This window comes from Podarcis liolepis (genome assembly GCF_965112155.1).
Source record: "Podarcis liolepis genome assembly, chromosome: 4".
Classification (NCBI taxonomy): Eukaryota; Metazoa; Chordata; class Lepidosauria; order Squamata; family Lacertidae; genus Podarcis; species Podarcis liolepis.
In genome coordinates, this window is record NC_139558.1 from 40944386 (window position 1) to 40965283 (window position 20898).

Consider the following 20898-nt stretch of genomic DNA (forward strand, 5'->3'; position numbering starts at 1 on the left):
ATCTTACCTTTTCCTTGCCACTGCTACCCATTTTCTGGAAGTACCCTCTGTGAAGGCAAGCATGCTCTGATTTTTAATTTTCATGGAAAGAAGGTACTTATGCTCTACTCTCAGCCAAAACAACTTCATTACCCCTCCTCCGTTGAACTCTGAAATTTCTTTCTCAGAAAATATAAGGAGGGTAGGTTGTGCTTTTAACTTCCTGTAAAAACAGGCCACAGAATGACTCAGAAGCATGTTCAAACTCAGGAATGTGAGCGTGCAACCAAAACCACCCCAATCATCTCATTATTTGGGTTACACAGAGCGCTGATGAACTCTAGTACAGAGCATACAGCTCATGTGACTTCACTTCCTTCCCTCTCTTGCCCATCAACAAATCAGCTGTAAAATTGTTCATTTTTAGCATTTCCTTCTTAGTTGTGTTGGGTTTGGGTGCGCTAGCATCTTTCCTTTAAAATAAAGTATTGCCTTTCCCGCCTTAGTTCTGGGGCCTGGCACTAACTGGGAAGCAGCAGCTGCAAATAGAATACATGAATTAGCATGATAATAGGTAAACTTCCACTACCAGCATTGGGTTTCTACCTGAAAGAGCCCAACACTGGTCAGCGCCAATTCTTGCTAAAACATGTATATGCTAGCTGCTACTGCTATCACTGACCCTTCTGACCAGAGACGCACACACAGTTTACAATGGGGGTGGGCTTTCAGTCCTCCACTTGCATGCCCAAATGCCATACTACAGATTTGGATAGAGGATTTACTAGTGGCCCAAACTCACAATCAGCAGAGAAACCTTTTGTTCTCTGGATACTCCGAAATGGCTTCAAGTATTCATCCTCTTCACTCTCCCTACCTTTTCTACTGGAGCTCCTGTTTCAGACACTCATGAGCTAATAGGACAATGGAGTGCTCCAGGCTTCCTACCTCCACCCCACTCTTAAGACAAGTTCTCAAAGTTATCCTCTCCTCCACAGAGCCTAATCTCTAGAATGCCAGGGAGAAGTCAACCAGCTAATAAAATATGTAAATAAACGCTTTCTTAACTACGAGGAACACTAATGAAAAAAGCTCAATATAGAAATAAGTTGCCCGTGGCCCCACAACACCAACAGCTTACTTTAGGAGGAGGAGAAAATCGCTTCCAAGTAATAACAGCTTGAAGAAAAGCTCAAACACCTGTTCTACAAATCTTGGGGAGGAAAGCAAGAAACTGGGAGTGTCATTTCCCTGGCAGGAACACCGAAAAAGAGCTCAAAACAGAATGTCAGGGCTTCTTGCTAGCGCTAGTGTTATTGACAAATTGCTCCAAGAAAAAACAAATTACTGCAAACGGCATCAGTTGTGTAAAACTTACCAGATCATGCAGAGGGTCTGCGAAACAAGAAAAGAAAGAGCAAGGTGATGGGTGGTTCTTCCTCCTTTGTATGCAGTTCATTGTCTGTCTGAATAGAAATGACAAGCTCACTCTTAATTCATTAGGAGAGTCCTGCAGGGTGAAGTAGTGACTGATCACTACCATGGAGTTCAAACACAAGTACCAGGAGCAATTGCCACCTCCTACGCTTCTGTTTCCTGTACAACAAATTATTTGACAGGTACTCCAACTGATGCCATGACCAAAAATGTTGCTCAAACAGGAAAAACTTGATTATTGAATACGATGCCAGGCAAAAGCTTGCTGTCTTAACAACCTGCTACTGCTTTGGGTAGGCATAGTACTGGAAAGGTTGAACCACAATGCCCTAGGCAGACTTAATACGAATCTGAAAGCTGGCAGCAAATTCTGTCACTAAAATGCATATTTGAGGAATTGTTTATTCCAGGGATGGACCTATGGCTCTTCAGATGTGGCTGAACTCCCAGCTCCCATCAGACCCAGCCAGTGGCCAGGGACGATGGGATTTCCGTTCCAAAAACATCAGGAAAGCCACAGGTTCCTTGCTTTAGACATTGACATATGCTTTTGTTGTAGCTGTTTTGCATGCAAACAATGAGCAACAGAAGAATAAGATAGCAATCGGGTCTTTTCCTCAATGCCAAGAGAGCCTGGCATTGAGGCAAAACCTCCTACTCTTTGTTTTGTCATGCCTGCTTCCTTGAGAAGCATAACAATGAGCCATGACTGTATGTTGTCTTCAACTAAGTCCTACTCAGAGTAGACCCACTGAAATTAATCTACCAAAGTTAGCCATGTCTATTACCTTCTCTGACTTCTGGCTTTGCTGGCTGGGGTTGATGGAAGTCTGCAGTATCAAAGCTCCTCAGCCCCGCTTAAACAACCAGCCTCATTAAAGAAATGGTACATTTCTCCAGAGATGGCCACCTGCCATATTGATGTAAGTGCCTAAAAGATACCATAACATACTACAAATCTGCTCTACTTCCCAGTGGGGAGGAGTTGTGGTGGACCACATGGCCACCCACTCCCCTCCGGGGGCGGGGGACGAAGTCCTGCATCCCCCGGAGGTTCCCAGCCAAATCATTCGCCTGCCAGCAAATCCGCTGGCTGGGGGTGGGGGCCTGGCTGGGCCCCATTTAAACTGAGGCGTGAGCCGGAGAGCTTCCTCTTGGCTCACTTCCTTGATCCCTCGCTCTCCCTATTTTCAGGTTTTGAATTTGGCCTTGCTATGGACCTCGGTTGGTTGCCATTGAGGGGCGTGGTAGGAATTTTCCCACTTGGCAAATTGGCTTGGGCCATTTGGTTTTCACCTACCTCATAGCAATTGTCACAACTTTGCAAGGTTTGGCAGTTAGGCATTGATTGATCTTATGATGGGGGAGGGGAGGTGTGGCCATCACCTGCCCCTCCAAGATAAAGGGTATTCCATGAAAGGAATCCGGGGGTGTGGATCTTGTCTGAAGTCCGGGGCTCGGCTAGGGCCATGCCATGACTCCATCAGGAACCCAGAGGGAGCTCAAGTTGGTTTGCATCAACGAGGCTCCCCCTACCAGTGGTTGACCCTTACTGGACTCCCTGCATGATGGGCAGGAGTCAGATATAGTCTGGTCAATTCCAATGCCTAAGCCAATACCACTCACATTCTGTAACCAATAACATTAACCTAATATCTGTGTCCTTGTGTCTTGCTCATCAACGAGAGGGTGGTCTCGGGGTCTCGACATGCAAACAGCTGATTTCCATCCCAAAAATAAACCAGCTAGTAGTAACCGCAGCAATCATCCTCTGAACCACATCCAGTCATTCATCTCCAAATAGCAAGTTCACTGTTGATCATTCAGTGTCTACAACATCATGATCACTTTGCAAACACCCACATTTTATGTCCTCTCCAGATCGATAGATTGCAGTTTGCACATTCAGCTGAACGTTGCTTAACTGTATGCTTTTAACAGGCCACTCCAATGGAAACCGCTCCTGCTCCACTCGTGTTCTCAAAATAACAAGAGATTCAATGCATTTCTTTTCCTCCATCTTTTAAGGAGACTATTCTGCCCCAAACTACCAATAGCAACAGTAGCATTGATGCTCAATTTTTTATTATTATTTCACTAATAACTTTGTTAAGTCCTAACTATTAGCAGTTTGGATGCAAAAGTATATTCAAGAAAGCAGTGTGCAGTAAATCAAACTTAAGATCTTGGAAATGGCCCCTAAAATTCAATGAAATATTTAGTAGGTATGTGAAATTCCCTTGCATTCCATTGTACAGAAATGGGTGTGAATTTGATTTTACTGTTCCACAGTTTCTGTACCCAATAGCCAGATCCTGTGTTTCTGATTTAAATCAATCAGCACAGCCAGCTTTTATCAAGCGGGATTAAGTTTTCAACTGTTTCTGCTTTTGCAGACATCAGGTAAAGCCTTTTGAAATATTTTTTACTGTGGATGTTTAAAGGATTGTACAGCTTGACTGACAAAGGATATGAAAAAGAAGGTAATTATCTCAGGAGCATACTGGACTGTATCTCCTTTGCTATTCTTGTTCGACAAGGTGCTAGCTGTGGATCAGGTGCAATGCTCGCTCTCGGAATTTGCAGGAAAGGCTAAATACGTAGCAGAAACTTTAGAATTTCCCCTTGCCTGCAAATAGTGAAAGCTAAACTTGGGAGACCTTTGCACAAAGCTGTTAAATGCTTTTTTGTGGCCTTAAATGCAGATGTGAGAGGTCTCTGGTGCTCAGCCTGACATTTGGATCTCGTACCTTCAGCTATTCAAGAGAAGGTACTTTTGACAATATGACATTCAACAGCAGCCCACCCAACTCATTTTAGCATGGTTTTCTGAGCTCCTTTTTCTTAGAAGCCAGAGAAAGAGGCCCCAGAACAAAGTGTGGGGTCAGTCTGCAAAAATCAGTCGCCCTGACTTGCTTTAGCAAAAGCACAATTGGATACAACTCAAAGAGATTTAAAGTGTGCTGATTTTGCATTAGTCATTTGTGCTTTTATGCAGGTTCACGATCTCCATGTGCTTTTCCTTATACGATGGATTAAAAATGAGACAAAACAAGCAAAAATTGCTTTTTTTATTTGGCTAATACAGCAGTATTTTGTCACTTGCCTGCAGTCTCAATCAGGGTGAATCATTCCTGTGATGCTGGAAAATTATGGAATGCAGTGTGACAGGTTTCAATTCTCCAATGATATTTGAGTGCCCTGGTGCTGGTTGCAAGGCTTTCATTTTTTATGGAAAGGGAGCGCTCGTTTTGCAAAGAGAAACGTTCCAAGTGTCTGTAGAGAGAAAGGAAGAGACAGGCTTTTGCTGTTTATAATGCCTAAAGGACCAAATACGCAAGAAACGACACACAATTAAACAAACCCTGCTTTAATGTTTCATGACATATTTTATTATGAAAGAACCCAACAAAACTTTTCAACTTGAGTTACATTGAAGTTCTCAAGCAATGCAACAGACACAATTCATTTTTCGAATTGTGATTTCCACAGAGGATTCTGGATGTGGCCGACAAGGCAGGGCTTGAATTATAGGGGCAGGGAAGCCCCCTTAGCTTTTACAACAGTCCCCTTTTACCTACTATTTTTAAAATGCTACGATTTGACTGTGGATTTCATTAATGGCCCTCCTAACTTCCCCCATAATTTTGATAGGGGAAGGCAGGTTTGTTGCATCTGTTTTAAACACATTGGACTTTTATTTTTAAAGATGCAATTATACACTAGTTCACAGCTGTGCTGCCTGCCTGTGAAAACGCAAGCACAGCGATACCCATAGAGTTTCATGCAAAACAAAAGGGAACAATTAAAAGTCAAGAATTAGCACCTGGTAGTATTTAAAGTTCCAAAGATGGCAATTTGACCAGGGCCCGAATGCCCGCCATCAGCTCATTGGGCACACAGAAACACACCCTGCCTTTGAAGGATCATGGAAATAGTTTTGTAATGTTGTGGAGGAATTTTGGCGGAGAGAAACACGCATGGCTTGTTAGCTTTAAGTAGCTGAGGTATGCAAAGTGAAATTACTTAGCAGTAGTGCAAACTCAGGGGCTTATTGTTAGAAGCATTCCTGACAGAGATGGAAGAAACAACAACTCAGAAATCAGAGCAAATTGAAGTCACAAGATGTAGCACATAGCACTAGTAGGCATGGGCAATGGAAGGGATGAGACAGGGATACGAAAGAATGTTATTACTGTGAGGTGATCTCTTACAAGACTTCACTTGCAATTACAGATAGTTTAGAGGTCCTAGGGGCCAGTAGTTTTTTGTTGTTATTTGAAGAGGCCAGGCACCCTCAGTGTTCAGAGGGCTTCCCCCACCTCCCCAGTCTCTGCTGACCTTCATTCTGAGGAAACTGAACTCTGAACCCCATAACAAGCCCACCTCAGATTGTAGGGAAGCTCAGAGTTTCAGTTGCCTTCTCAGACACACTCCCAGCCTAAGTCTGTGCTCAGCTGCATGCTGAAGCCTTGTGCGCCACTGATTTGCATCCAGATGCATAATCTCGTTAAGACATTCAAAACCCTCTAGTACATTTCCCAAACAAAATCAGAGGAAGGTGTGCATCATTAGGAAACAGTTTGCATAATATGTAAATTATGCAACACTAACCCTATTCATATGCAAGTAAGAGTACAGTATGGGGCAGGGGAGACAATTCTGTTCTGGTGCCAAGCCTGCCTCACCTCTGCTCATACCAGCCTAGCAACCTGGCACTCCTCTGCACATTAGAACTGACATATCAGCTATGCCTACGAACACAAAGTCCAACGTGCATAGCCCAAATCATATGCAATCTTGACCTGGCATAATTGGGGGGGAAGGGACTGCAGGCTATTGAACCTCCTGTTTCCACAGCACATCGTGCAAACCATTTCCTTGAACGTATGTACAGCTAGAAAGAATAATTCAATAGGAGCATAAGAAGCTGCCTTATATTGAGTCAGACCATTGGACCACTGAGCGCAGTATCGTTTGCAGTGGCCGCCAGCAGCCCTCCAGGATTGCAGGCAGAATTCTCTCCCAGCCAACAACTGACAGTGGCGTAGCGTGGGGGTGCAGGGGGGGCCAGTCGCACCGGGCGCAACATCTGGGGGTTAGGGTTAGGGGGTGCAAATCCACAGGTTAGGGGGCGCAAATCCACGGGTTAGGGGGCGCAAATTACTTGCCTTGCCCCGGGTGCTGACAACCCACGCTACACCACTGACAACTGAACCTGGAATCTTCTGCATGCGTGACCCTTCCCCGTCATTTCTAGACAAACGAGTTTTGGTTTTTAAGTCCCTAATTTTAAAAACAAGAGGATTTTATTTTTCTGCTGCCTGCATTTAAATACTTTAAGACTAAGATTTTGGACATGGTACCCAAACCTTCACCCAATATATGGCAGAGAACAGGTTTGCTGTGAGACAGAGCTAGCCCTACCATTAGGCAGAGGTAGGCAACTGCCTCAGGCAGCTGATTTGGGGTATCATGAAAGGGGAGCATATTGTTAGCTATGAAATTTACTGTTGCTGTATTTTTACAGTCAGGAAGGGATTGCACAAATCCTCGATTGTGAAATTTTCTGTCTCAGCCACCTTGGATACAAAACGGCATGACACTTGGGGAAGATTGAAGATCATTTGCTGCTGCACCTCAGGTAGTAACATGTCTAGGACCCACCCTGCTGTACATACATATTCAGATCATATTGCTTAATGCTTAAAAGTAGTAAGGCTTCAAAGCTTTAATCAAGTGCGGTTTGAATGAAGGCCAAATTTTGAATGTACAAATAAAGCCACTGGACCCACATTTGTACATATTACGTTAACAATGTAAGCCATCTCCTTCCTTAGCAATCTGGTAGCATTTTGAAAAGAACAAGTGCCCGAGAATATATATTTGTTTTGTTCCCAACAAGGAAGACTAAAGTACTGCTTCTCAAACAGGAACTTTTCATGAGATAAGAAAAGTTATTTATACAAGTACATTATTCCTAGTGATGGCTGCTTCCCTGTTCCATCAGACTCAAGAGCCCATTGGACTTGAATGACTGAGATTCAATCATTCGGCAAAGTAGCAAGTTTGAAAATGACTGTCACTTTTCACTCTGTCTCTATTATAGCGCTCGCCTATTCCTGTTATCAACGTATCCAAAGCGAGTTATTAAAGTCTCTTTTCACTAGGAATTACCAGGGCTTCTGCCTGTTTATTAAACTGAACTCTCTAATCCCTCAGTCACTGAACATTTAGTCATAATTTGTTCTCACTTTGAGAGCTGCACTACAATGTGATGTACTGTGGAATGAGAAAAGTAATCTTTTTTCGCCAGCTGCTATCCTTCTGTTTTCCCTCTTTGAATTTATGGATTGAGCTGTTTCCTACCAAATACCAAGGTAGATCAGGTCTACCTTGATGCAGGTTTAATCTGTAGGGGCTCTTTGATTGACTGCTAATCTTCAGACAAAGCTAGTCCTGGCCCTGTGCTTACATATAAGCTCAAATTTCAAGGGCAGTTGAAAAAAGAAGAGTCACTGCCACACTAGATATTTATGTAATGATGTCCTTTAAAAATCCTAGTAAATGGCAGTTCTATAGTGTTGTAAGTCCAGAGTCCCTTGAGCAAAACAATTCTTTATAATTATTTCAACCCTTTGCAAATCAAATATTGAAAGAAAAAAAGAAAAAAATTGCCAGAGACAAACTGGCTCATCTAAAGAGGCAACATGTGCTAATAACCAAAACCTCTTCTGATAGCGAAACAAGACATTATACAGAAGTTCTTATGTGCAGAGGGCCCAACTTGGAAGTGGGGTTTCCACGAATTAAATGTAAATTCACCTACAGAGCACCTATATTTTTAGCCAGCTCTCTAGTTCTAGTGACTATGGCTATAATTGTGTATTTATTTATTTAAAATGTACCCTACTTCTCCGCTCCACAAAACAACCAACTGCGATCCAAACAAATGATCAGTCTAAAGACAGCAGCCAAAACAACACCACGCAAATTGCAGGTCTCAAAATCAACACGTCAAGCAGTAACAGACTCAAAAGCTTATTTAAACATGAATCTTTTCAATTAACAGTGTTTAATTAAAGAGAGGGTGATAACCTAATCTCTTGAGAGAGAGTTTTCCACTTTTGGGGCAACACCACAGAAAAAGCCCTAGTGCACATTAATCGAATGAGATAGTCTCCTATGTATGCAGAGTGCAAGGTTTGTGAACATTTTTGTAATGCCACCCAAAAAAACTTTTGCAGCTAAAATTTTACACATCCCCAAAATTCAACATGGCACTAGTCCCACCCCCAAACTGGTAAATTTTCTGTTCTCTCCTGGAAGTTAGTCCCCCTGAATTCAGTAGGCCTGCTTACTTCTGTGTAGACATGTATACTATTGGAGGGCATGTATAGCTCTGTGACTGGGTCAAATATTATATAAGAACAGGCAAGTCCAGTGGCCTGGACAAATCAGTGGCTAAAGAAACAACAGGTTTGGAAAATATAAAATAGTACAGATATGCTTTTCATCCTTTCCCTTCCCCGTTTCGTTTTCTAAAATGTCCTTTTAAAATAAGTGTTCTTTCAGTTAATCATACTCTGCTTGATGAAACAGCTCATTGAATCACAAGTGCCATCATAGTATATGTGCAGGCTGCTTTATAAATATAATTATTGTTATTTATTATTCATAATCACAGCGCATGATTATGCCACTTGAATAGAGAGAGTATATCTGTGTATGTGCATTTTTAATTTTATTTTTCTATTTAAGATTTCATTTCTACGGGAGCTGTCATATTACTGGGTCGGTTTCTTGCTACCTAACCACGTGTGGTTCAAGTTTATTAACAATAATCCCTGATTAGGTTGCCCCTAATCGTCTTATATTCAGAGATTTGTCTATAACACAAACACATAACTGTTTATTTTGAGATTGTGGAAATCTAAGGCTACCTTGTTTGATCAGAAGCAGAATTCTGAGCTGCTTCTCATTGTGGTAAGTACAATCTTTAAAAAAGAATACCAAGGAGCAATAGCTTATTAAAATATAGTATATCTATTGTTTACTGTGTCTGTATTTATTTTGTCCTTCCCAAAGAGTATATCTGTATTATTGGGTTTTTTTGTGCATTGTTAGTTTTCCATATTCCCTCAGAAAAGCCACACTGGTGCAATTATGCCAGAGGCTGATGAGAGCCAAAGTATATGGAAGGGACCAGCATAACAAAGGCGTATTACAAATTTTGATCAAAGACCTGCCTTGTCATTACTTTCAGAAAGCTTTTCTTCAGCTAGTCAGAGCAAAGGAAAGTATCACTGCTGCTTCAGGTGTGGATTAAAAGTGACATTCATTCTTTTTAAGATAGAAGACCTTCCCAGCAACCCCACTTACCAGTGATGGGCAGGGCCAGAGACAGGGTGGAAAAATGAAGGTCAAGTTTAGCTATCCTCCATCTAAGCAAGCAAGCAAGAATTCAAACATGCATTCCAGCCACGTCAAAACACTTGAGGATGCTGCAAGCCAATGTCAATGTGGCTTGTGAAGAGCAGGTGTGAACAAAGGCATCGTGACACCTGAGGTGGGGCGTCGCTACATAGGACGCATGTGCGGTGTTATGTATAACGCATGTGCTGTACGTAGCGACGACGCCCATGCGCTGTACATAGCGGTTTGGCGGCGGCACTCAGTGCCAGAATCCCACTGCCGTCCATACAGTGCTCAAGTGGCGCCGGTGGCAAACTGCTATGTACAACACATGTGTGGCATTGTTATGTGCGACGCATGCATGCGATGCTGCACATGCACTGTACATAGTGGTTTGCCACCGGCACCGGGATCCTCTGCTCACAGCTGCAGCCACGAACGGAGGATCCTCCACATGCGGCTGTAGTGGCGCGATGGCTGCTCCCGCCGCCATGCCCGGGCAGCAGGGCAAGCACCCTGCGGGGTGACGCCTTGTCACCCTCCCAGATGTGGAACCTGAGGTGCACTGCCCCACCCCCAGCCCCCGTTGTGATGCCACTGGTGAAGAGAGCTGTGTGGCTGGGGAGGAAATGTAGCCAGGAAAAAGTCCCTAAGGGCCATACAAAGAGATATCGAGGGCCACATCAGGCCTCACAGCCTGTGATTCCCTTCCCGTTGAAAAGTATCACTGGTTAATCAATGGCTGCCCTGTTCTTCCTCTTTCAGGCAGGAGAGAGCCTTAGCTCAGTAGGAGAGCACATGTTTTGCATGCTCTTCTAGTTAAAGGATCTCTAAGGGAAAGACAGGGACGCGGGTGGCGCTGTGGGTTAAACCACAGAGCCTAGGACTTGCCGATCAGAAGGTCGGTGGTTCGAATCCCTGCAACAGGGTGAGCTCCCGTTGCTTGGTCCCTGCTCCTGCCAACCTAGCAGTTCAAAAGCACGTCAAAGTGCAAGTAGATAAATAGGTACCGCTCCAGCGGGAAGGTAAACAGCGTTTCCATGCACTGCTCTGGTTCGCCAGAAGCGGCTTAGTCATACTGGCCACATGACCCAGAAGTTGTATGCCAGCTCCCCGGGCCAATAAAGCGAGATGAGCACTGCAACCCCAGAGTCGGCCACAACTGGACCTAATGGTCAGGTGCCCATTTATCTTTACCTAAGGGAAAGACGCATGCCTGAGACCTTGGGGTATTGCTGTCAGTGAAGGCATTTAATCATTTGGGTGTTGTTTTTAAAGTGAGCATATGATCAAGCCGTTAAACAGGCTTAAAACAATGGAGCAAGGAATCTGCTCATTGGGGGCAGAATCTCTCCCTTCTACATCGCCAGAAAACATATGTGACAGTCCAACACCTATACTCTTTCATCCAAACAGTTTTCCCACCCACCCCTTTTCTTGTAGTAAATTCTCCCAAAGAAGTGGGTCTCTCAGCAGTGCTCTTTTCAGCTGAGCACCTAGACTAAATTCTCTCTAAAGATCTTAAAGATTTCCCAAACCCTTCTCAGAAGTGGTAGGGTTAAGGATTTTGGAGGCTTTAATTAGCTTCATTCCAGAGTTTATATATTTCTGGAGATTACTCTGAAGCGGCTAAACCTCTAGTTCAGCCGTTCCTAAGTACCTTGGGCTAATCTTCCACCAGAAGTGCTCATTGTTTGCCCCAAATTCCAGGAGCTTTATGGGAAATAAGTTAGTACATTCAAATCAAATCAGTGCACTAATTATTTCCTGTGAAACATGCCTACCTACAAGCAGCATTCAATAAGAATCTTTCGTTGCTCTGTTGTATATGTGACCTACAGCCCGATCCTTTACATATTAACTCACACCTGAGGTCTCCTTGTCTAACTGTTTACCTCATGCTTTTACAAATTTGAATGCCTTTGAAATGTTACAAATAAGTTGCAGTTGAGGGCCAACCTGAATAAAACATTGTAGGACAGGTAAGCCCCACCTCAAATTATTGCTCACATGACGCGACACATGCACACCATTTGAATGACAATGCCCATCAACTTTTTGGGGGGTGGGGGAACTGGCCCCCTCAAATATTTCAAGGAGGGGACCTCAGCCCCTAGGAGTTGGCTTCTATGGCCATGTGATAAAACTCAGGTATTTCTTTTTCCCTTTTTGCTGTACAATTTTGGTGCGGCACTATGTAAACAACTCGACTGACATTCTGAGGCTGGAAGGAAAGACCTAATAGGATGCCTAATAGGCCATTCAGCATCCTTTTCCTCCCCTCCCTGCTTCCCCAAATACTTGTGAATTCATTTTCATGCAAAGCTTCCAGAGCACTTTACAGACTTGGCAGCAGGCATTTATAGAATGACCTCGCCACAAGGGATGGTGTGTGTTTTTTCTCCCTCTCCTCCTTGGTTAGCAGTTAGTTTATGCCCTTAGGAATGAGACTTCATGCTCACTCCAAGATTTTAAAACACACTTACATAATCACAGCACTTCTTGTTAACTATTTAAGCATTCCACACAGCCCTGTGACAAGACTATGCTGGTGTGTATATATAAGATGGTGAAGGAAATCTCTTTGTCCTCCTAACTTCCCATTCCTTAATATTTGCTCTGGGCTGATTCAAGATGCAAACCCCAGAATGCTCATTTTATCGCCTGCTCCACCCTCCTGCTTATCTCCACTTCACATGGGTCAATAAAATAAGGTGTCACATCTGCAACATACTTTTAAAGCACTCTTATACCAGTCATGGCTTCCACCAAAAGAATCCTAGGAACTGTAGTTTGTTAATGGTGCTGAGAATTCTTAGGAGGTTATTCACAGAGCTCCCTGGCCAGCAGTGGAAAATCTCAACATAGCCACACCTCTGTTCAGGTAAACACCATTTGCAAAGCATGAGTTTCTAGACACTAACTTGCTCCTTGTTCATGTTTAGACTTAATGCACAAAATAAGGAAGGTACTGGGTACAGGAGAGGCAAGTTAACCCTGTAGAGCCAGACATGTTGGGGGCAAGATATTGGAAGTCTAAGGGGAATCCTTGGGCCCTGGAATATCATATTGCCAATACTCACAGCTCGCAGGTTCCTAATTGAAGAACAAGACAGCAGTCAATATCTAACCTCCTTCTGCCTGCTTGCTTCCAAAATCTCACTGATTGCCTAAGAAAGTGGTTCAAGCAAACCTCCTAGCCAGATTTCAGAGCTGTCTTTAGCTGACATGACTCGACCTCAGACTTCGTGTCGGCTGTCCTATGGTATCAGATGACATTCTGCTTTTTGTTTTGATTCTACCTCTCTTGTCCCTAAAGAGATGTCTTCTTTCCGCTCCCTTTGTATCAGCAAGTGTCTGATAGTTACTTCTGACATTGTCAGGTTGATTTATCTTAACTGGACCAGAAGAATTTTCTGCAACACTTCCCTGTAGGATGTCTCATTGTGCCCTGTAACGATAACTTTCCGCATCCTTTTTAGTTGGGACCTCAACAGGGTTGGAAGATGGAAATGCCTTCCTAACCCACTGCAGCTTCCCATGTACTGAGACCCTGGCTGCGTGTTACCTCATCATATGGAACTGTTCTGAAGAAGAGCAAGACTCTGACTGTTGATAATTATGTAGATTCTTCAAGGAGAAAGTTGGAAGTGATTGTAGACCCATTGATCACCTTTCTCCAGTATTCATGCTTCTCGTAGCTCCACTGACCACCTTTCTCTGCTGTTGACACATAACTCTCTCTCAGTTAGTGGCTATTTTTTCCCAAGGAGTTGGGAAGAGCAACCACAATCAGCTGCCAATGAAAGAAAGGGTAAACAAGAGATGGAACAGATAGCTGTGCAATCCCCTCCAGCTTCCTCTGGCTGTCTTTGAGGGAGCCATTAGAATTCTCAGTAGTCAGTTCTGGTCTATAAAAGCAACAAAAGGCCTTTCAAAGAAAGGGGCAGTGAGACTGCACCCAGGGCCCCATTCCACAGTTATGTGACATTGGCCCCCATCTTGATGTGGCATGGCTTCCCCTGGGGGTATGCAAAAAGGACCCTGTCATGTGTATCCTGGAACTGTGAAGTGACTAAGGTCATACCCTTACTGAGGTCATGTCCCTATTTTCTCCAAGGAAAATAGGGACATCCTAAGGAAAAGTGGGACATTTCATGATTAAATCAGAAAAATATTGTAAGTGGGGGTTGGGGAGAGAGAGAGAGAGAGAGAGAGAGAGAGAGAGAGAGACATCTCAAACTGTTACATATTGTACCCAAAGGGCCCCCCCCCCCTTATTCACTTTTTGGCAGGTGCCCCACATTTGATTCCCAGTAAAATACAACAGAACAATTTTTAATGTGTATTTTTAAAGCATTCAAAGAAATGGCAACAAGCACAATATCATGGGGAGCCAGACTTGAGTATTCAAAAATGACAAACACACAGATGAAATGAATGGACTTGGGAGCTTGTGTCTGCCTACAGAGTTGTACTTGATCATAGATAAAATGCAAGCTCCCAAGACTTGAACGCCTGTAGACGTGTGAGTGGCTGCCACAGCGGCATTTAGCGTTCGGAAACCTTAAACTGCAGTTTGACAGAGGGCAGCTAACTGCCAAGTATGAATTTGCTCATGCACCTAATGGGGCATTTGAATGCCACCTGCGCCCACCTCACTCCTGCCAAAGTAATAATTCCAGACATATGATATAAACTATAATGCTTCCATCCCCAGTTCTGTTTACTGTGTTTCACAGAATTCAAGCGGCTGCTATATTCACAAATACTTGTGAATTCATTTTCATGCAAAGCTTCCAGAGCACTTTACAGACTTGGCAGCAGGCATTTATAGAATGACCTCGCCACAAGGGATGGTGTGTGTTTTTTCTCCCTCTCCTCCTTGGTTAGCAGTTAGTTTATGCCCTTAGGAATGAGACTTCATGCTCACTCCAAGATTTTAAAACACACTTACATAATCACAGCACTTCTTGTTAACTATTTAAGCATTCCACACAGCCCTGTGACAAGACTATGCTGGTGTGTATATATAAGATGGTGAAGGAAATCTCTTTGTCCTCCTAACTTCCCATTCCTTAATATTTGCTCTGGGCTGATTCAAGATGCAAACCCCAGAATGCTCATTTTATCGCCTGCTCCACCCTCCTGCTTATCTCCACTTCACATGGGTCAATAAAATAAGGTGTCACATCTGCAACATACTTTTAAAGCACTCTTATACCAGTCATGGCTTCCACCAAAAGAATCCTAGGAACTGTAGTTTGTTAATGGTGCTGAGAATTCTTAGGAGGTTATTCACAGAGCTCCCTGGCCAGCAGTGGAAAATCTCAACATAGCCACACCTCTGTTCAGGTAAACACCATTTGCAAAGCATGAGTTTCTAGACACTAACTTGCTCCTTGTTCATGTTTAGACTTAATGCACAAAATAAGGAAGGTACTGGGTACAGGAGAGGCAAGTTAACCCTGTAGAGCCAGACATGTTGGGGGCAAGATATTGGAAGTCTAAGGGGAATCCTTGGGCCCTGGAATATCATATTGCCAATACTCACAGCTCGCAGGTTCCTAATTGAAGAACAAGACAGCAGTCAATATCTAACCTCCTTCTGCCTGCTTGCTTCCAAAATCTCACTGATTGCCTAAGAAAGTGGTTCAAGCAAACCTCCTAGCCAGATTTCAGAGCTGTCTTTAGCTGACATGACTCGACCTCAGACTTCGTGTCGGCTGTCCTATGGTATCAGATGACATTCTGCTTTTTGTTTTGATTCTACCTCTCTTGTCCCTAAAGAGATGTCTTCTTTCCGCTCCCTTTGTATCAGCAAGTGTCTGATAGTTACTTCTGACATTGTCAGGTTGATTTATCTTAACTGGACCAGAAGAATTTTCTGCAACACTTCCCTGTAGGATGTCTCATTGTGCCCTGTAACGATAACTTTCCGCATCCTTTTTAGTTGGGACCTCAACAGGGTTGGAAGATGGAAATGCCTTCCTAACCCACTGCAGCTTCCCATGTACTGAGACCCTGGCTGCGTGTTACCTCATCATATGGAACTGTTCTGAAGAAGAGCAAGACTCTGACTGTTGATAATTATGTAGATTCTTCAAGGAGAAAGTTGGAAGTGATTGTAGACCCATTGATCACCTTTCTCCAGTATTCATGCTTCTCGTAGCTCCACTGACCACCTTTCTCTGCTGTTGACACATAACTCTCTCTCAGTTAGTGGCTATTTTTTCCCAAGGAGTTGGGAAGAGCAACCACAATCAGCTGCCAATGAAAGAAAGGGTAAACAAGAGATGGAACAGATAGCTGTGCAATCCCCTCCAGCTTCCTCTGGCTGTCTTTGAGGGAGCCATTAGAATTCTCAGTAGTCAGTTCTGGTCTATAAAAGCAACAAAAGGCCTTTCAAAGAAAGGGGCAGTGAGACTGCACCCAGGGCCCCATTCCACAGTTATGTGACATTGGCCCCCATCTTGATGTGGCATGGCTTCCCCTGGGGGTATGCAAAAAGGACCCTGTCATGTGTATCCTGGAACTGTGAAGTGACTAAGGTCATACCCTTACTGAGGTCATGTCCCTATTTTCTCCAAGGAAAATAGGGACATCCTAAGGAAAAGTGGGACATTTCATGATTAAATCAGAAAAATATTGTAAGTGGGGGTTGGGGAGAGAGAGAGAGAGAGAGAGAGAGAGAGAGAGAGAGACATCTCAAACTGTTACATATTGTACCCAAAGGGCCCCCCCCCCTTATTCACTTTTTGGCAGGTGCCCCACATTTGATTCCCAGTAAAATACAACAGAACAATTTTTAATGTGTATTTTTAAAGCATTCAAAGAAATGGCAACAAGCACAATATCATGGGGAGCCAGACTTGAGTATTCAAAAATGACAAACACACAGATGAAATGAATGGACTTGGGAGCTTGTGTCTGCCTACAGAGTTGTACTTGATCATAGATAAAATGCAAGCTCCCAAGACTTGAACGCCTGTAGACGTGTGAGTGGCTGCCACAGCGGCATTTAGCGTTCGGAAACCTTAAACTGCAGTTTGACAGAGGGCAGCTAACTGCCAAGTATGAATTTGCTCATGCACCTAATGGGGCATTTGAATGCCACCTGCGCCCACCTCACTCCTGCCAAAGTAATAATTCCAGACATATGATATAAACTATAATGCTTCCATCCCCAGTTCTGTTTACTGTGTTTCACAGAATTCAAGCGGCTGCTATAGGGATATCTTTATCCTGGCAGCATCCTACTTTCCCATTGAATTTGACAAGTTAGAATCTCTATACTAAAGACTCAAACATTACAAATCTCTTAGGTGTTATCTGGGAGATGGCCCAATCTGGAACAGCTACTGACCAACTGCAGAGGTGCTATTTAAGAGGGCCAAAAGATATGGAGTTAGAAAAAACGGCCTCTCCTTTTTTGCAAGTTAGGCACAATCCTACACATGTTGACTCAGTACGCAAATCCTACTGCGTGGCTTGCTCCTACATAAGTGTGACTAGAATCAAATCTTGAATCCTGAATATATCTCAAAGCAGGCATTTCACCCATGTGAAATGATCCCCCTACTGATTCCAAAATTGGCATCTCTGATCAGCAGTACTTGACCAAGCAACAGTTAGGGAATAAACCCCAAATCTAGATCTGGCCCTCCATCTACTCTGGCACTCCTGGTCCTAATAATGTCATACCATCAACAGCTCATTCACCTGCATGCTTTCAGCAGATTACATCGGCCAAAAATGTATGCATCTTCCACAATAAACAGCTGCCTCCTACTTGTTCCACTGTATTCCTGTTTTGTATTCTAGCTGCTCATACCTCAGGCAGGCAATGCGTCATACTTATTTACTCATGTCTGCACTCCAGTTATTTGCCATTGTCCATTCTCATGTTGGGAAGATAGAAACATCCACCCTGTGGAACCCAAACCAATCACTACTATGTAGAGTTTCGTATGGAAAACTAGTCGGCAGGTACTAAATCACATCAGTCCTTGCATGCACATTCATGCACCTTTTCTTTGGATCTGGATGATGGTTAGGCTACAGGTTACAACAGCAGCTAGGGCTGAAGGCCCAGCCAGCATTAATTCTGCTGCAATGGTGCTGTCAGTACAAGACTTCCAGGCAGAAGTCCATGGCTCCCCTCTGCAGAAAGAGCAGGAAGCCCTCCCCTCCCAATATAGTACAGCTGGCTTGCCACAATCTGGAGTGAAGTAATACACCTAAGAGCACTTCCCTGCAACACACACAAATAGCACCAGAGTCCAAAGTCTAAAATTATCAACATTGCACCACTGCTCTGTTTCCTGCAGTTTAAATCCCCCCATGAATCAGGCACACACAAAGCACTTTTTAACCCTTCCCTGCTAAGCACAAACAACAAATTCTTCCCTGATTCTGCCTGGGTCCTTGTATACAAGAGTAAGCAGCCAAAATGCATAAAAGGAAACCTCTGCCAACAGTGTTGCTACTCTTGGGAAGACAGGCTTAAGAATCCTTTGCCTGTAGGCCAAAGTTTATGTTACATTAAAAGCACTTCCAACGTTATTTTCAGAGCAATAAGGAAAACGTATTTTCCATATGTGCCATGTCAGGTTGGATTTACACCATCTTTGGAACTGGTACGAATGTATAATGGATGTGAAGTGTCAATTATTTTTCTGCCATGATTTTGGTTTGTTACTTTTTATGGAAAGGGGATCTTCGTCAACTAGATGTGTTCCACTTTACCAGTTGTGCACTAAAGACACATGCCAGCTGGATGATAGCACTGAAAAGCGGTTGTTTCCGCATGACAACCGATTAGATCCAATGCCCATTCAACTGTGTCAAGTTCCATCCCATCTTTTATCAACACAGCGGTCTCAGTCCAGCAAAACTCCTCATATGACAGCAAGAGGTTACGTTTATTTATTTCATAAAATTTATACACTGGTTGATTGTTTGTTTGGGGCGGGGACTCAAAGCGGATTTTAAATACAGTGGTACCTTGGTTGTTGAACACCTTGGTTGTCAAAAAAATCGGCTCCCAAACGCCACAAACCCAGAAGTGAGTGTTCTGGTTTGCGAACGTCCTTTGAAAGCCGAACAACCAACGTGGTTTACACGGCTTCCGATTGGCTGCAGGAAGCTCCTGCAGCCAATCAGAAGCCTTGGTTTTTGAACTGTTCCAGGAGTCAAACTCTCAGAACAGATTAAATTCAAGAACCAAGGAACCACTGTCCGTGTACATGGGGTAGGGGGTTCCATCCATTTTCATTAGTTCTTTTCACACCATTTTGCCACAAACAAGTATTCAGAAGAATTTGACATGTCACTTGGCACTAGTGGAGATAGGAGATGACAACTTGTGTTTTCAATTCTGAGGGGCTTTAGAAACCTATGGGGACGGACGGAATTGAAAGGGGCACAGGAAGTGTGCACAGATTCTACTGATATAAATGAGTTCGTTTACAACAGCCTTCCTCAATCAGGTGCACTCCAGATGTTTTGGACAACTTTCACCAATAGCAAGTGATAATGGGAGTTGTAGTCCTGCATCTAAAAGGCACCAGGTTAGGAAAAGCTGGTCTACCTACCAGACATGCTTCTTTGATCCCTTGTATAGGAAAGGGAAATCTGGCTCAGGAAATAAGTATAATATTTTGTGTTAATTAGCTGTGGAGGGTGAATGGTAGTGAATAAGCAAAACCAATAAAATACCACAGAAATGCATTTGGTAGGGTTGCCATTCAAACAGTGAAAATCTGGACAGAAAAGTTGTTGCGGTATTCCGGATATGTCTGGGAAATTCCAGCCGTATGATAACCCTACATTTGGATTGTGATGATCTTCCCCACAAAAGAGATTTTCAAAGATTAAGTTCAAAATAAACATTTTATGTAATTCAGAAGACACATGCCAGTATTACATACCGTATTTTTTCAACCTAAAAGGAGCTTACAGAAAGTAATTTGTCTGTCCTTTTTTCTCTCTCCCTTTAATTAGCAATATAATTATTTTGAATAGTTCATTCTCAAGGAGGATGTACTGAATTGTGAGCAAACCTAAGTGAATGTTTACTAGATAACATGCATTAAACAAGCCATGAACAATAGCACAAAAACATTATGGAATTCTGCAGCGTGGCGTAATGCAGCTGTCCAAAAATAAAAGACTCAAAATTACTTGAAATTTGGCGATGTCACAATTTAGTAGCCACAAAATAGTGAGGGATGTTGTTTTGTTTGTTACTATGTTATATATTTCTGTGTTTTTATATTGTAAACCACCTGTGATTCTCAGATGAAGGGCAGTACAGTGGTACCTCAGGTTAAGTATTTAATTCGTTCCGGAGGTCTGTTCTTAACCTGAAACTGTTATTAACCTGAAGCACCACTTTAGCTAATGGGGCCTCCTGCTGCCGCCACGCTGCTGGAGCACGATTTCTGTTCTCATCCTGAAGCAAAGTTCTTAACCCAAGGTACTATTTCTGAGTCTGTAACATGAAGCATATGTAACCTGAAGCGTATGTAACCTGAAGCGTATGTAACCTGAGCTACCACTGTACAGAAATTTAATTATTACTAATAATAAAGTAAGGTTTTCAGTGGCAATCAGGCAAATGGGTACCACTATGGGCACAATTTAAGTACGCGCCAGCAATATACATACATGATGATGATCAAAATTTTCTTATTTATACCCTGCCCATCTGGCTGGGTTGCCCCATCCACACTGGGCGACTTCCAACCATATAAAAACATAATGGTAGCAATATTCAGGTATTATATCAGGGTTTCTAACCTTTCGTGGCCAGTGGGCACATTTGGAACTTTGATGGCTGCCATGGGAGTGTAGCAGAACACAAAATGGTTGCCATGGGAATGTGGGGCAACACAAAATGGCTTCCACACCTAAAGGAGCAGACAAAGAGATAGGACCACAAATTAGTGTGGGCATGTGCAACAGGGAAAAGGTGCCTACATCAGCCAATGCAACACTCAAAAAGAGAAGCTCTGTGTACCTCTTCTTTGTTCAGAACAGAAGAGAGAGCGTCCACTGAATATG

General features: G+C 43.3%; 1 long non-coding RNA gene across 1 annotated transcript in view; it reads right to left on the minus strand.

The window, feature by feature from the left end:
• The window catches only part of LOC310706384, a 74068-nt gene that overhangs the window by 1945 nt on the left and 51225 nt on the right, over positions 1 to 20898 (minus strand). The window contains exons 8-11 of the long non-coding RNA XR_014525813.1: positions 20635 to 20744; positions 4523 to 4692; positions 1358 to 1445; positions 8 to 47 (exon numbers count right to left, since the gene is read on the minus strand). This is a non-coding gene — a long non-coding RNA (uncharacterized lncRNA). The remainder of the gene's footprint in view (positions 1 to 7; positions 48 to 1357; positions 1446 to 4522; positions 4693 to 20634; positions 20745 to 20898) is intronic.